Source organism: Bombus huntii, chromosome 15, assembly GCF_024542735.1.
Source record: "Bombus huntii isolate Logan2020A chromosome 15, iyBomHunt1.1, whole genome shotgun sequence".
In the NCBI taxonomy this organism is placed as follows: Eukaryota; Metazoa; Arthropoda; class Insecta; order Hymenoptera; family Apidae; genus Bombus; species Bombus huntii.
In genome coordinates this window covers 1,399,742-1,417,924 of record NC_066252.1, presented here as the reverse complement: position 1 = coordinate 1,417,924, position 18,183 = coordinate 1,399,742, and the positions used below count along the sequence as shown (strand labels likewise).

The window sequence follows — 18,183 nt, the reverse complement described above, 5'->3', positions numbered from 1 at the left end:
GGCCATTCGTTCGGCGTCCTCAGCCTGCTGGAGGGTTGTCTCTCGGAGTGCCTCTTTCTCCTCCATGACAACTCTTTGGAACACCTCCCAGTTGGCAATTTGCGTGTTGTACCTTTTTTCCTGAAGCTGCGGCGTGGTACTTCTTTCCTCGAAATCCAGGCGCGTCTCCAGTATCCTGTGGTTACTGGAGGTTCCGTCCTCGTGAACTCTCCATTCTTTCACGAGTGGTACTGGCTCTGGACTCGCCATGGTTACGTCCTATGTTCGATCGCCCTCAAGTTGTCTTGATGTATGCAGTTGTATGTCTGGTTGGTTAAGGACGTGGAAGCCGTATTGTGCTATAACAGCCTCCAGAGCTTCTCCTCGGTCGTCAATGCTCTTGCTACACCACAACGGTGATTTTACGTTTGAGTCTAGGCCAATGATGGTTTTCGTGCCTCCTCCTCCTCCTCAGTACTTTATCCAGTTGTTCGATGCCGACTCCGATGTCTTCGGTCGGCAGAAAGTAGTGGCTCATCATGTGAAATTCCGTTTCTCCGTCACTTATCTGCACATATACGCAGTGCGTTGTACAGAGTCCGGCGACTTCGAGTGGCGTTATGTGTTCTGATTTCACGCCTACTCCCGCCATTGACAGTATTTCGGTCCTCGACGGGCGATCGCGACTCCTGTTCTGAGTACAGGTGTCTTCCCGTCGATACTGTGTGGCTCTTACATCAGCAAGATTTCGTCGCCATCAGCTCTCATCTGCGTCCTGATTTCGTAGGGAACGGTTTTGGATCGCTGCATGTTATGCTGCAAGATCCTTATTCCTCCTTTTCTCCTATGTCTTCTTCTGTTTTCATTTGTTCCTTTACTCATAGTTTGTTCTTGCAACTGTCGCTTCCAACTCCGTTTTGTACATTGGGCAGTTTACGTTGGAGGCCGCATGATCCCCCTTCTTCCCTGCCTTCCTGCAGTTTACGCAGCTGGCATTTTTGTCCTTGCTTGTGCGCGCTCTCGTGCTGTGCCCGCTTTCTGTGTAGTGTGCGCAGATTTTTTACTGTTTTTTTTTTACTGTTACGTGGTTTTACTGTTATCTGCCCGACCTTGCTACTTTACTTTTCCGCTCTTTACTTTTTCCGCGTACGAGGGCTGCTTTGGTTCAGCCATCGCAGTTTTCTTAACCGTTGTTTTAAGTCGCTTGCTAAGACATGGAGCGTAGGAGAAAGGATATTTAAAAGGGACTACAAGAAGAGAATGAGGATGTTTGGAGCACTGGTAGAGAGTGTAGCGCTGTATGGAGCTGAGGTGTGGGGTGGAACATAAAGGAGAGACTGGACAGGGTAAAATGGAGATACGTGAGATGGTTGCTAGGCTTAGACACAACAACGCCAAACTAGATCCTGAGAGAAAAGTGCAAGATAGAGGAAATTAGAAAAAAGGCACTGAAAAGAGCAGTAAGGTATGAGGAGAAAGCCTTGGAATCGAAGAAGGAATTAGTAAAGGAATGTATAAAGGAGAGAGAAAGGAACTGGGGAACGGGCCAAGAAGGGAAAAGAGCAAGGAAAAGAAAGATGAGGTTAGAGGATAGAAGGCAAAGAAGGATAAGCGTTAGAAATAGGTAAAGGCAATATAAGAGATGTAATCAGGAAGTCGCCCAAAGCCGAAAGGCACGGACTAAGATTAAATAAATAAATAAGTCGCTTGTTGACTTGCAGCGATTAAACCTTCAGTAGCAGTGCCGGCTCCATCTCCGTCGTAGCCGGGAAGTCTTTCGCGCGAAGTTTTCGCATCACCGTCCTCTATGGCCTTCCCCATGAGCCGCACTCGACTGCTTCGACCAGGTCCGAACATGCACGGTCCTTGGCGATCTTGATCTCCTTTTGCAGCGAGCGCCGTAGCTCGCGGTACGCCCGGTAGCACAGGGAGACTTCTCCGGTGTCGCGGGGTCGTCTGCGGCGAAACCTCTGGTACCGTGTACGGGCGCGAGCGCATCTCATCCTTCGCTCCGCGATGTCGGGAATTCACCAATACACGGCTCTGCTTCGTCCGGTGCCCAGCATGGTTTGAGGCATGGAAGCCTCGCATATTGCAGTCACGACTCGTCTGAGGTTGTCGGCCTCCTCCTCCACTCCTCTTTCCGTCGTCGTCGTCGATGCCTCCCAACTCCAGGCAGCTGCTGTTGTGGCCGCCCGAAGCACATCTTCGTCCCACTCCTTGACCTTCCACCTTGGTGGCAACCGTGCACGTTTTCCCCTCGAAGGGACGCGGGCATCACCCGCGGGCGCCGTTTGAGGTTTAGGTGTGTCCTTTACCTCCATAAATATGTAGATGTGAGATCGAATTCTATTACACCTTTTCTCACAGGCACTGCTACTTCAGTTGGACCAACCCTCCTTGTCCGAACTCTTCAACTTTTCCTCAAATTTCATAGTACCTAAGGTTTCATAGTTAGGTTGTTCGGCTCGAGACGTTAACGTGTGCGGACGTGTTTGTGGCGCGCTCCCGAAATTAACAATTATTGAGAATTAAGGGTGACGTGTGAGTACGTAATAGTAACACAAATGTAAAGACTACTATTATTAATGTGTTAAAACAGTGAAATGAAAGTGGAGGGCAGATATAAGACAAATAAGTAATATATGATGTCGTTATGACAGATGAGGAAGGACAATTTGGGATAAATATATTAAATAACTAACAATAGACTGTTTAGTGGACAGTAAGTCGCCTATAACCACTAATAAATGGTGGAAATTAAAAAGTTTGAAGTTAGGTTATAGGCGGTTATGTATCTAGCGTAAATAAACGTTAATTTGGAAATCACTTGATAAAGCGAACTTTTTTGTGATTGCAAGAGCAGTTGATGTATAAATTGGCGTGTCGGCGTAATTAAGTTGCATAAGTAAGCCCAAGGTGTAATTATGTTAACTGTATTTTGAAGGAATATTTTATAGTCCTGTTGTAGCTGATACTTGTATAACAAGATTTTTAGTATGGATGGTTTAGTTAGTAATTTGATGTATAAATTTTTTCGATGTATAAATGTAATGTAATTTTATTATAGTTAATTTATTAAGAGGAGTTTTATACTCTTAAGTAGGAGTGATAGATGTAATATGTGGTAACGTGGTATCTTGGTGCGTTACACTGAGGTGATTAGATTATAAGTGACTGAGGGGTAATTGTGAATGTTTTAGGATGAAAAATGAAAAGGAGGAGTAATTTAGATGCGGAATGGACGTTATGATTTAACTCGATAGATAAGTGCATTAAGTTATAATTATTCTAATACTTGTATGAAACTTGATAGGATATGTGTTAAATTTTAAATATGGAAGTAATTATTTAATAAATATGGGTGTTAACAGTGCTGAGTTATTAATTGGTATGTAAGTCTTAATGCTAAGATAATGGATAGAAATTTGTAATTCAATTATAAGTACAGTATTATAGGATGTATGATGAATGGTATAGGTTAGGTTTCCATTTAAAGGGTAGGTATGTTATATGTTTTATATTTCGTATTGCTAATTATAATTACAATTATAATATTGCCGTGATAGGGATATTGCTCGTAGGATACATCTGGTTGGTGATCCGTCAGATATTATTACGTAGTTCTTATCCTTCCTGCATCTTTCTGCAAGTTTTAATAAAAGATTTTTAATTTAAGCAATTGACTATTACAGGAGCTCTTGAGTCAAGTATGATATTACAGTGTTGTTATGCTAGATATTTATTCATTTATTTATTAATATAGTTTTATAGTAGGTATGTACTTATGCTTAGGTGAGAGATAGTGGAATCGATGCTCGCATAGGGCGAGAGTGTCAGAGGGGTTTGTTATATTGATACCTGGAAGTAGGCACAGGGTGATTATTATGTTGATTATTCTGATTGTGTGGGTTGATTGATACTGTATATGTACTATGAATTTTACCTTATTTTATAACAGTAGGTGACTAGTGAGATAAGCTTGCAGCTAGCCACGTGATATGCTCATTGTGATTAATATTATTATTTATAATGACAGACAGTTGCCGTGATAGGGATGTAGTTGTGTTCTTTCTGCAGCTCTTGATAGTTTCAGTGGAGGAATTTTAATGTTAATACCTGCTTGGTGCTCGTATGTTGATGAGTTGTTACCTACAAGTAAGAATAAAATGAGTATGTCGTTTACTTATTTAGGTAGTTATTTATGCACGTTTAGGTGTTTATTTTATTATAAGCATATAAGAAGGGGCGTACTTACTTTTAAGAGGTAAGAGAACTAGTTGATGATTGCGTGCTCTAGGTGAAGGTTTCATTATTGAAAGTAGGTATTGAATGAACACTTTGTGAAGTAAATTTTGTACCATATATATTTTAATAATTGACCATTAAGATAGTACAAAGGAGTATAGTTTATTTTATTTATATATTAGGTTATTTTATTATAAACAGTGACTTTGAATTAGGTATAGTGATTATATGTCATTATAACTATTAACTACTTTTATGTGTATTTAATTTTATTTATTATTATTTTTATTATTTATTTTTTTATTTACTATAAGCTTTTTGGAGGGACGTACTTATTTTTAAGAGGTAGAGAGAACTAATTGATGATTGTGTAGTGTTAGGCGAAGGAGGTTACGATACCTAAAAGTAGGTAACAAATGATTACTTTGGGAAGTGAATCTTATATTATGTATATTATTTTAACAATTGGAAATCAGAAAGTACTATGGAGTTAGTTTACTTAGCTATGTATTAGTATATTATCTATATTAATTGACTGCTGGGTTAGTACGATGGATGTATATTACTAGTAATTGTCTTGTGAAGGAGGCTTTTAAATTTGTCACATATTTTTCTATGTTGCTTTAGGTGTGATATACTCTCTATTTATAGGCATATAAGAGGGAGGTACTTACATCTAGAGGTAGGGAGAACTAAGTTGATGCTCGCATAGTGTTAGGCGAATGAGGCTTTGATGTTGAAAGTAGGTATCAAATGATTACTTTATGAAGTGGATTTTATATTATTTTAGCAAGTGACCTCCAGGATAGTACTATAGAGTTTAGTTTATTTTACTTTATTTCACTATTTTACTATAAGGATGGACTATGGATTAGGTATGGGGACTAGTTATTATTTTATAGTAGATGATTAGGGAAATAGTACTATGGATTTTATATAGTTATTGACTATCGAATTAGGCTTTTAACTCTTCACGTATGTTAGGATATAGGTTATAAAGGTGGATATATTATTTAAAGCAGTTGACCATTGAGATAGTATGATGGAGCTTATTACCGGAGTTCGGAGAGAACAGTGTTGATCTGATGGGGAAGATATATAAGCGTTGGGGTAGGAATATTCTTTGCGGCAACGGTGACACATGATGGGTCAGAGGTTATCCGGAAATAAATACCTTATTTATTTATTTCAGATAGTTCATCGGGTGTTGAAGCATGTTGGATACATACCTTGTTTTTAGTGGGATATATTGGCAATGTATAAGAATATGTAGTAGTTTTACTGAGGTGGCTATTCTTGACTCAGTTATGCTTCTGCTTGACATTAGTAGGTTATGTGCCTCTAATAGATTGTTATACAAGTACAGCTGGGAACAGTGAACTTTCCATAGCTGTATAGAGCTGTGGTTGTAATAATAAATGTTATAAATTAAAGTGAGCTGCTGGTGGACGTGTGGTTGTGCGTTATAAATCAATTATTGAGTATACGAACGCACACGTTACACTTTACGGGACACGCTTTTGTTACTTACCGTAGAGATACCGATAGAGAGAGCGTTTTAGTGAATATTAATAATGAATTGAATTAGTGCTGGTAGCAAGATTGCACTTGTGGCATGGCATGATATTGTCAGAACGAGAATAGATTTGTAAAGACGCGCACGTGGGTAGGTGATCGAAGCCGTATTGTGTGGCTAGGAAGAGCTGGACGCATGGGCTAGCGGGTCACGATGCGCATGTAAGGTGGTTCGCGGCGGCGATGTGTGGCCTCGCCACCTTACGAGCAACGTATGAGAGAATGTATCGGCTCGACGCGAGTTCCTATTATGAATGAATAAAGTCGGGTCGACCAGAGTTCGTATTTTATACTTTATATTTCATATTTGTAATTTTTAGTTTTCTCATGCTGTATATTATTAGTAGTGTATTCTTGTTGAGTTTATGGGGGTGTTCAACGTGAGTTAATTAATGGTGCGAGCCGAACCAACCAACCAACTAACTAACTAGCTAAATGCTAAGAGCTAATATAATAAATAAGCAATATAATAGTGTTATGATATAATATAATATGTATATAAGTCAGTAATAGTTTTACTGTGTTGCTCGGCCTATTATTTTTTCGATTTTAATGGCCTTAGTAGTAATGCCTTTTGCGAACATAAGTTTCTTATTGCTCTGACATCTGCTACGAAATCCTCTACACCTATGTCGTCATCACCGTTTAGTATCGGTAGATATTTTACAGCTTTTTCTGCTGTCAGAAGAGGTTCACGTGTGTTTCTTGGCTGCATTCGCACGTCATCGTTGTCACGTAATTTTTGGGTTGGTCGGTGAAAATAAAATATAGTTGAGTCGTAACACAACTATTTACTTGGTTTTAATCAACCTTTATTATGAATTCAGCAATCACAATGTAACACGCACTGAATTAACATAAATCACAATTCACTCCAACCACGTTATGTAAGACTTAGTTACAACAATACATTAACTACGCGACTTATAAGAGTAGAGACCGACATAGATATGTTGACTATTCTAAGGATACAGAATAAGTGAAGTTTTACTGACGATACTGTGTCTGAGGAAAGCTAGGGGTGGGTGTGTCTAAGGACACGGGACTATCGGATTTGTTGATGACAATTTTGGTTAAGGAAGTGAGGGCAGTAGACACCATCTCCGATTGGATAATAGGACGGTTGGTGGACCAGGAAGGGTTTTAGCCGCCCTCGCGAGAAAGTTGCCAACGGAACATACCAGATGTGGAGGAAACCAACTTTCTAAGCTAACACGTGGTAGACAATAAACGTAAAGGGAAATTTAAGACAGGAAATACTCGCTTGGTCCGAAGGACCTTAACTATAAAAATGCCAAGGCCCCCTGGTGGGCACTTAAGACTATTGAGGGTGCGCGCCAAGGATATGCAGACATCTGGGTGCTATCCTGTCCGTGGTGTGTGGCCTGGTCTCTGATATGAATTGACGTTACATCGTCATCGCTTTCTGTCTCTGGTGCAGACGGCCGGGTGCGTCGAAGCGTATCATCGTGGACTGATTCAAAGTCTTCTGTTATTAACGTGGCTCGGTTATCGTTCAGCCCTACCTTTATTTTAGCTACCGTGCGTCCCAATATTTCGATTTTCTTAACCCTTTGCTTGTTCTCTCCATTTGTTTGTTGGGCCAAAAGGTCCAGGCGTCTTTGTACTTGCGTGATTTGTTCTTGTAGATGGTTTGATATCTCAATACTTTGTTCGTCTTTACCAGTGCCTGCTTTATCTTTCGACATCGTTTTAAGTGTCTCTAACTCTTTGTCTGAGTCTTGTTCGAAGCTAGATAGTCTGCCTCTATATGCAAAATGAATCCAGCGTTTACCTTGATTTGTTAGCTTCCGTAGATGCTTCCAGTTCCAAAGGCCTTCTGGTTTCATGGATTAAGAATTCGTCGCCGAGGATGACCGTAGTCCAAGTTAGTCCTTCCCGTAGGAATGGGTGTTCTTGTTTTCCAGACGAAGCGATGTTTCACAATCCTGGGATCTAGTGTCCGTAGATGCTTTATGCTTTATGAATGTTTCTTCCGGTTTCGTTGATAGTTACTTCGTTGTCGCGAATGACCGTAGTTCCAAATAATTCTATCTTCCGTAGATGATGAATGTCTTTTGGTTTCCGAACAAACAATTTTCACTATCCTGGCAGGATCGCCAAAATGTCACGTAAAATTGATACTTGGGTTATAGTAAGAAAGCTGAGTCGTAACCCAACTACTAATCTTCCTTTATAAAACTGTAATATCGGAAAATAAAGATAGAAAATTTTTCCCGATTGCTTACAATTTATTAATATTAAATTGAATATACAAATATAAATTGGACAGAAAACGATATTTATTTAACGGAAACTAAATGCAATACTGTAATATCGTAGAATAGCTTTGATTGGAGATCGGCTGAAATTAGAAAACACCGTGTACGTCGTCTTTCGTGGTTTGTTTACATCCAAGAGCGCCTAGTAACAGTGACGCGAGAAAAGATAAGCAGCGTCAAAACAGAAGTACGGTTCCATATTTCAAGGAGTGGCAATCGAGAGGCCAGAGTATGTGAGCCGAAAAGTGTGTGTGTGTGTGTGTGTGTGTCATAGCTTCTGTGTAGCCGATGATGCGTCGGAGGTCAGGGGTCGAAGCCTTTATCTATGATGTGGACTAAGGTGTGTCATAGCTTCTGTGTAGGCTATGATGATAAGGTAGTGATGTGTCCAAAGGAGTCCAAAGCTCGGGATCGTTATCTCATGGTTGAAATGAGATTGATGTCACACGGACGAGATCGTACACATGAAAAACTATGACAGGCTATGTACTCAACCTTGTGCCACTGGAAAATGAGATGAAGAAGGAAGTCGATTACATACAGTGACTGAAGCTAGTTTCGGAACGGGATATCGCTACAGAGATACGGTGCCAAGTAAACGGAAAGACCAAAAAATATTGCGAACTGATGCGTACGCAATTGAAAGACTTGGTAAAGTTCATGAGGAAGATGATGAAATACACTGACTATGCACTATACACTGACTATCAAAAGACCATCGATAACAAAGAACATAGGAAGACCCTGTTTGTCTGTTAATTTGATCAATTCACTGGAGCGAATTGTCAACCAATGATCTAACTATTAACACCGATGAAGCGAATGTAAAATCGAAGAACAATTTGGTGAAGAAGAGTCGATCTGAGAATTTACTCGCGAAGAATTAAGCTTTCACGCAGTCTGATTCGTTCTCTGAACCTGACGCAACTGTCTCTATAGCTACAATAGAATAGTTTTACAGAAATCACAACAGAAATTTTCGAACCGATCCAAGTACATATATTACAACGTTCATCGATTCGTGAAGAGACTCTTTGGAATATTTGTTTTATTATAAGTCTTACCAGAATGACTTGAACAATTCCGAAGCTAATCATCAGATACAAGAGCTAAAAAAAACAAATACTTTACTGTACACGGAGCACAGTGCTCGTAGGAATGAACAGTTTGCCTATTTTCTTTCGATTGGTTAAGTGTAACGTGAGGTAGTAGGACGCGTAGGGTACCCAAGAAGTTTTATTTAATAGTGTGTTTATTAACTCGACTAACGGCTTCTTTACACGTCTCGACTCGCGACTCGTGCAGATGAAATTTATTCAAGACTCCTTGTTACGCCGGGCGACTCTCTGCCTGGCCCAGGTCACACACCGCGGGCCAGACGGACACCAGATGTCCGCTCTTCCGTACGGCGTACCCTCAATAGCCTTAAGCACCCGTCATAAACCTGAGTCACTTGCCTGCTAAGGTCCTTCAGACCCAACAAATGTCTTTTCTAAATCAGTTTCCAAAGACTATTGTTTACTACGGCGTAGCCGAAACCTGCCTAAAATCAATCGGAGAATCGGACTCTACGCCCTGGCCGCGTACGTGTCTATTCCGGTTGTTTTCTTCGTTCGTCTGGTTGTCGTTGGTTGCATCGCTCTCATCGCGGGCGTTCGTTTGATCGGCGTCTTGTTCGTACCGAAGCTTCACCGGAAACAACACGTTACGAGTATCAGCGGTTCTTTGTTCGAAGTCCTCCGATACGATAAAGGCGGGCTTTAAGTGGTTTACGGAGACCGTCACATCGCGATTATTTATCTTTAACGTGTAATTCTTTTCGCCTCTTCGGACCACTTTAAACGGCCCGTCGTAAGGCGGCTGTAAAGGGCCTCCAATCGCGCCATGGCGCAAGAATACATACGGCGATGATTCTAGTTCGCGAAAAACAAATATTTTCTTTTCGCCACGTCGCGTAACTGGATGTGGCCTGATTTTCCCCATCTGTTCTTTTAGCCGGTTCGTGTATTCCGAATTGGCCCGTTGATTCGTCGGTAAAAAGAATTCTGCCGGCAATCGTATACCGATGCCGTAAATCATTTCGGCCGCCGTTGCATTGAGGTCTTTCTTGGTAGCGGTTCGAATGCCTAACAAAACGATCGGCAAAATTTCGACCCAGTTGCTCGTGTAGTGACACTTAATCGCCGCTTCGAGTTGTCAATGTAGGCGCTCTACCATCCCACTGGACGCGGGATGATAGGCAGTCGTGCGCAGATGATTGACGCCCAGCAACCGGCATAATTCCTCGAATAATTTTGATTCGAATTGTCGTCCTTGATCAGAAATTATTTTAAAAGGCACGCCGAAACAGGATATCTACGTAGAAAGGAGGGCCGAAGCAACGGTTGCCGCTTCCATATCGACGATGAGAATGACTTCGGGCCAATACACTTCGGGTCAATACACGTTAGAAAATATCGGTAGCCTCGCGAATATTGCATCACGATAATGTGTATGTGTATGTGTATGTATTTGAATCGACCTGCTGACGCTTCAAACGTTCCAACTGGTGATGCTATGTGCCTTGTGACTTTGCATCGTTTGCATGAGATGCATTGCCGTGTCCATGTTCGGCAATTTTTGTTTATGGACGGCCAGACGAAGCGCGTCGTCACTAGGTTTTGAGTGGTGCATATCCCAGGATGGGAAAGTCCGTAGAACGAATTAAATACGTCGCGCCGCAAGTATTTCGGTACGCACGGTCGTACAATGTATTTCTACGTCGTGATCAGGAAAACGTATCTTCTTTAACTGTAACGCGCATATACTGGTGTTGACGATGTAATTCGTCGTCGTTTTCTTGCGCGGCGGCGAGAGTTTGGTGATCCACAGATTTCCCTATCGCTTCGATGCGTGACAGAGCGTCGGCTACGTTATTATAGAAGGTCTTTATGTACCGGATGTTGGTGGTGAATTGTCCGATGTAATAAAGGTGTCGGAATTGTCGCGGCGAGCATCTGTCGAGACTTTGATTGAACGCATACGTAAGGGATTTGTGGTCAGTAAAAATCATGAAATCTCTCCCTTCCATGGTGTGTCGAAATCTCTTGACCGCGGTGTACATAGCGAGTAGTTCGCGATCGTACGCACTATACTTTTGCTGCGTGAGGGTCAAGATTTGGTGAGAAAGCCCAACGGCTGCCATATGTCGTCGACACGTTGCTGAAGAACCGCTCCTAATGCATAGTCGGATGCGTCTACCGCGAGGCTAACAGGTGCGCCAGGTATCGGATGCGCTAACATCGCGGCGTTAGCGAGACGCGGAAACTAATTTCGGATTGCTCCGACCACTCAATGGGCGCGTTACCCTTTTTCGCCCCTTTTAGCAGGTCATTGAGGGGTTGGACAATTTTCGCGGCCCCCGGTATGCTACGACGGTAGAAGTTAATTATACCGAAGTACGTACGTAGTGTTTTAACGGTCGCGGGAAGCGGTACTTTAACTATGGCGTCGACGTGTTCGGCTAGCGGCTTTATTCCCTTCTCGTTTACGGTGTATCCCAAAAATGTGATTTCGTTCACGCCAAATTCACATTTTGCGAGGTTGATAACTACACCGTAAGCGGTTAAATGTTCAAATAAGATCCGCAAGTGCTCGCGGTATTGCTGGTCTTTCTGCGCAGTGTGCGCAGATTTCATAATTTAATCTACAATACTTTGCTACGTGGCCGTATCCTTGGCATTTAAAACAACGGCTAACGGCTATGTAATCGCTAACCTTACAGGCATTCCAGGAAATAAATACCTTGTTAGATATTAATTTATCCCTTACCTGGGGGGAGGGGGGGTACTTCCAGTACCCAATTGGTTTCTTCAGAGTCCTTGCGGCCAGTTCTGAAGCAGAATCGAATGGCTGCAACATCCTCTTCTGTCAATCTGTCCTGATTTTGCTTCCTGATGTAGACCAATAGTTCCTTTTCCGGGATTTCCCGTGGTACGTCGTATAATATTACACGGGGTAGTCTCCTTTGAGGCGTGCTGGTTTTTAGTCCAGCCTCCTTTAACTTCGCGTTCTCCGTGAACGCCCTTAGGCCTTCCGGCTTCGTCGTTTCCACGACCAAGCCGTTCCCACTTATTTACCATTAATTTACCACTAATTACCCACTTATTATCCAATTATTTACCATTAATTACCCACTAATTTATCATTGAGGTAACTGTTGTGGAAGAGAAGCTCCTCCACAATAACCCCTCATGTCTGTAAAGCAGCGCATAATAATTGCGGTTTGTTCTTTATTTACCTTCTTATTTCGGTCTAAACAGAAGGCTAACATGCTTCTTTCTATTTCTTTTGCCTGTGCTCTTAAGTCGCGGACAGAGCTGGGCTCCTCTTCTACTGGTGGCAACGATGGCTGCTGCTTCACTTCCTTCTCCTTTTCCTCACATTCGCTCGTCTTCCTCTTCTTCAGCTCGGGATTCCTACCCTCCAGCTTTTGGGTTCTGAGTGGCTGGAGAAGCACCCTCAGCGCCGGTTTTCTGATGCCGGTTTTTTCTCTACCGTCGACAAAGGTGAATTTTACCCTGTACTCACCGTCGATAAAGTTAATTCCGTTTTCTATAGCCGTCGGTAAGTTCCCACCGCCGGTAAATGCCCACCATCGGTAAATTTTCCCGTCGTCGATAACGCAGTTCCCACTACTATTACCAGCACTACACAGTAGTTCATTAGTCGCCCGAGGGACACCATGGCGGCGAAACCGTCGCGCGTCACAAAGATGGCTGCCTTTCTCCTTTGTCTCCACACCAATTCTTTTTACACTTCTCACGCTTGTAATTCAACAAACTCCACTAAACTTTTTACACACACCCACTCCTCCCCTTGATGACAATTGGGTTATCGTGTCGAGGAGTCGTCTATTTCGCGGGTCCACGAGTAACCCATAGTGGCTCAAAAAAAAAAAGAAAAAAAAAATCCACGCCGATGATGTTCGTTTGAACATCAGCTACCACGAAATGCCCGTCTTAGGGACATGTTTAGATTAATCACAATGGTGCCGTATGTTGCGATTCGCGTCCCGTTGATCGCGAACAGTAGCCTTGGGTAGTAACGCACTCACGATCCTGATGCCAAAGATGGGACCGTCAGGATAAGTTCCCGGGTACTTTGTACCTTGAGGCCCCCGCTTACGTGAGTCCCATCTGGAACTGCCGAGCACGGTTAGCAGGTCGCCGGCCGGTAGTGACCTGGCCGTACATCTACACGATATGATGATGGCAATGACTTAGGATGGTACCATGGATGTCGAGCGTAAGCCAAGAAGGCGCGGGTGGTGCTGCAACCTCTGAGGACGCAAAAGCCGGAGGGCTCAACGCCGGAGAAACAGAGCACAGAAATGAAAGAAAGGAAAAGGATTGAGGAAGAAGAGAAGGAAACAAAATAGGAATCCCGACCAGCACCTGATACAACCAGGACGATACCTGATATAAGTGAGCAAGCAGGGGACATAGTAAGAAAGGTCTTAACGTTCTGTCTTGACCCAAGCAAGAAGATAAATAAGGATCAGGCCGCAACAATTATCAGGACGGGCCGCAGGGACTCCGAGGAGACCAATTGGATAATAGAAGTAAACCCCCCCCCCCTCCCAGGTAAGAGAAAAGCTATTAAAGGGAAAAATGTATATCTCGTAGAATGCATGCAAGGTCCGCGATTTTATTGCCGTCAGCCGCTGCTATAAATGCCAAGGCTATGGGCACGTGCCAAAATATTGCCGCGTCGATTACGAAATCTGCAATAATAGCCAGGACTGACTATGAAAAAAAAGCATAAACAAGAACAGAACAGGACATGGGAGCAAAAGGGGAATACGGATCCTGCAGGATAACATGCAGCGATCCAAAACTGTCCCCTACGAGATCAGGACGCAGATGAAAGCTGATGGCGATGAAATCTTGCTGATGCAAGAGTCATACAGCATCGACGAAAAGATACCTGGACTCGGACCAGGAGTCGCGATCGCCTGTCGAGGATCGAAATACAACCCGCCAACAGCAAAATCACCGTTGTGGTGCAGCAAGAATATAGACGACAGAGCAGAAGCCCTAGAGGCCATTATAGCTCAATACGGCCTCCACGTCCTTAACCTGCCAGGGCAGGCCTATACATTCGAGACAACTCAAGGGCGATCGAACAAGTAACAAAGAACCCTGGGGTATCAAATATAGAACGGTCACGGGTAAACTCAGGAGAAAAGAAACAGTATCGACCCTACGGACGCCACAAGGGGATACTTCCAACTGGCGAACGATCGCAGCGGCGATGTTGTCCGCCCTCCTACCCGACGACCAAGAAGGAGCAGATACGCCAGAGCACGCAGAGATCAGGCGGAGCACGACAACCCCTCCGAATGTCGAAGACACCCCAGAGTTTCGGCTTGAAGAACTCAGCGGCGCTGTGAAACGGTTGACGAAGAGGAATTTGTCCTGGTCACGACCTAATCGAAGCGGAGATAATACAATGCGCCTGGGTGGGGGATTCATCAAGAACTCCTTAGGCTCATGAATGGCTGCCTCACCTGGGTGGTCTTCCCGAGAAGATGAAAAGTGGGGAATGTTATCACCATCCCGAAGGGACCGGATCGGGACAGAAGTAGTCCGAAGTCCTACAGGCAAATCTGCCTGCTTTCTATGGTGGGCAAATTGCTGGAAAGACTGATGGCTACTAGGACGGCGACCATTTTCCACGAGCACGTGATGTTCTCGGATCGGATTCAGCAGTCTCGCAAGAGTGGCCAAGGCGAAATGGGGACTCGAACACTCAGCCATGCGTACCTTGTACAAATGGGTGTTCGAGCCGATAACCACATATGCCGTAGCCTGCTGGAGCGACCTGTTGAATGGGAAAACGAGGAACATGCTGATAAGGTCACAGAGGATGGCACTCCCCCAAGTGACGAAGGCCTACAGAACAATGTTATAAGAAAATAAGAGGACAAGACGAAGCAAACAACGAGAGAGCAATCGTCAGAGAAGCCATTGAAAAGTGGCAAGAACGCTGGCAGGCTACACTGAAGGGTAGAACAACCTTCGAATATTTCAACAGTATCAAGGATAAGCTTGAGAACTATTCAGATTTTAAGAATATGATCAATTTGATTGATGAATGAGTAACAACGGGATCTGCTTAAATCATGCAAATTACAGAAAAATTAAAATTTTTTAACAAATGTAACAGATGTAATATTATGTAGATTCTTGAATATTATAGCGATAACTTGAATGATAACTCATAAATAAATATACTGTAAGAATAGTAAAGAATTTTAACTTAATTACAGATATAAAATATATAATTCAACTGTGCTCTTACAAAATAATTGTGCTTCAATTTAGATACTTACATTTAATTTTTCTGATCTGTTGTCATTTTTTAAGGCTTTCGATGTTTGGGTCTTCAGAAACTTATATATGGACTTTATAAAATTCAGATAAACCTATTCCTCAGTGAGGCACATTATCATAAATCTTTTCTTTTACTGGTATAGTGAGTCCATTTTTTTATTTTTATTACAAAATGCATGTAATCATGTGTTTCCATTTTTATTAGTACAGATTTATTAAATACTGTACTATACTCTTTTATGAACGAATGCTTACAAACTGATAGCTTGATATGGTACTCGCCGTATTAAAAATATAATCAAGATGATCGAGCCGAGATTTTTATTTATACGGGCAGTATGCGTGTAGGAAACGGTAAAAATCACTGCGTCTTTGCCTGCGATTGAACTGAAATTTGAAATATTTTGGGTCATACAACCTACCGCTTCTGAGGTCGATCGCGCCTTTACATTTTAGGTTTCCCTATATTTCCTCAGATAACTATTATCCAGTTTTCGTTTTTCTTCATGAGTACTTTCTTGGTGGATGCAGATTCGGATGAATTCACGTGTGACGGAATATATCAATCTAGTCAGGTTACATATCTATATGTATACATTTTTCTGAGTGTATTTGGACATTTCATTCGACAGAACGCAAATTCGTCCGAATACACACATCCACACTGTTTCGTCACGTATACATGTATTAATCCGATTAGAAGCGAGAGCAAAATGGATACACAGAAAACAGCCTTGGACTCTACTTTCACCTCTACTTTCAAATTATTCCACCAACTCATAGTCATAGATTCATGATATTCTGCTTAGTGTGGACATCATTTTTCAACTACCGAAATGTATTTGTTACGTCGCGTGATATAAACCGTGCGACGTCCCTCGTTATTTGACCGCTAAGGGTCCGCTGACCGTTAGTCAGACCGTCAATAAACCTAAGGACCCAACCAAAATACTGTAGTATCATGGATTGGGCCAACGCCCATGCCGCGCTGAGTGCACTCGTTCCGCCAGATCACGAAAGTTAAGCAGCGCCGGGCACGGAGAGTACTTGGATGGGTGATCGCCTGGGAACTCCGTGTGGCGTTGGCGAAGCGTGCTGGGTCGGCCGCGCCCCTGATAGGGTTCGGGCTTGGACGCTGGCGGTTCAGCGCCTCGGGGCCGCCAAGCAGTCCGGTAGGGAACCGGGCTCCCTGGCACAGCGGCTCCGGCGACGAGGCGCGGTGTGACATGGCCACACACCGCTCCATCAGCGGTGGTATTGAGCGTGGGGGGGGGGGTGTCGCTCACACCGGCTCTCGGGCCTCTCTCGATCGCAGCGGACGGTCATCGTGGAGATCTTAGTCGGTTGGAGTCCGACACTACCACGCTGCTTTCCCCAGAAGCGACCTGGCATCCGTGCGGATTTCCTCCACATACATATAAAAAAAAGTGTCGTAAACACCTTCAACCTCTTTAAAACTTATACAGAGTGGCTCGATGCAAATTCACAATATCTTAAAGTGAGAAAGTGACGGATGCTGCCGCCAAACCACCAGACTAAAACTGATATGTTTCGAGGGGGCTTTTCAAGCTTTTTGGGGAGCACGAGGCGGCTACGGGTTCTCAGGCCGTAGTATCAAGCCCTGGGACACCCCGATGAATCTGATGTTCTCTTATATCCGTGTAGTGGCTGGCCGACGCCTTTGGCACCCGCTAGTTCGCCGATTCGGTGCGGAGAACTTCGGAGAAGTTGGTGGGCCCGTATCTGCCAAGACCACACACGTTCCCTTCTTGTGGGGCTCCCCGTCACCCTGCACCAGTCTTGACCGGGGCAGGCCGGGAAGATCGAAGCTCGGAAGGCTCCGGGTTCCGATGGAGTCCCGGCCGGTCTGTGGAAGGATGTCGGCGGGGTCTTGGCCCTTCACTACAAAAAGTTACGTAAAAATACCGTATTACACCATATATGATACCAAGCATCCCTCAGGAAAAGCACACGGGGGACGGCAGTAGTAATAAAAAATGACATTAAACATCACTTACACAGCCAAATTAGTAAGGAACATATACAAGCAATCACCGTTACTGTACAAACTAGCAGCAACTATTTACAGCTGTCAGCAGTATATGTACCGCCGCGACACAGAATTACATCACAAATGTGGGAAGAGTACTTTCATCACTTAGGTGAAAAGTATATCGCAGCTGGAGACTACAACTCAAAGTACACAGTATGGGGATCAAGAGTCACTACAGCACGAGGTAGAACCTTGGAAAACTACATTAGAAACAATAACCTCAATATATTATCCACGGGAAGACCAACATACTGGCCGACAGACCTGAGCAAAATACCTGACCTACTTGATTTTGCAGTTACAAAGGGACTAAACGCAAATAAACTAAACGTAGCACCCAGCTTTGAGCTTACCTCTGATCATACACCTATAATAATTACATACAGAAACAAACCAATACTTTACTTTAATCAACTGCAACATCCCATTAAAAACACCTGAACACATCGATCAAGCAGTAACAACATTTACAGAAACTATTCAAGAAGCAGCATGGGCAACCACTATACCTGAATCAACCAACAGACAAACAAAAATAATTCCATTAGACATTCTCGAAAAAATTAGAGAAAAAAGAAAAGCGAAAACAAAATGGCAAAAATATAGAACAAAAGAAAACAAAAAACACCTAAACAAACTTGCGAAGGAAATAAAAAACAAAATAAAAGAA

The 18,183-nt window shown here is 43.1% G+C and overlaps 1 long non-coding RNA gene and 1 pseudogene across 2 annotated transcripts; one reads left to right on the top strand and one right to left on the bottom strand.

Annotated features, from left to right (window-relative positions):
• Positions 1-3,497: 3,497 nt before the first annotated feature.
• LOC126873836 (uncharacterized) lies at positions 3,498-5,635 on the bottom strand. 2 transcript variants are annotated; one of them, XR_007692579.1, is made up of 5 exons: positions 5,457-5,635; positions 4,238-4,626; positions 3,926-4,131; positions 3,765-3,840; positions 3,498-3,625 (listed from the first exon to the last, which is right to left on the bottom strand). It is a non-coding gene; the product is annotated as an uncharacterized LOC126873836 (long non-coding RNA). The 2 variants fall into 2 exon arrangements; XR_007692580.1 differs by lacking the exon at positions 4,238-4,626.
• A 10,795-nt stretch (positions 5,636-16,430) lies between these two features.
• On the top strand, positions 16,431-16,548 carry LOC126874149 (5S ribosomal RNA; annotated as a pseudogene).
• The last annotated feature ends 1,635 nt before the right edge of the window (positions 16,549-18,183 follow it).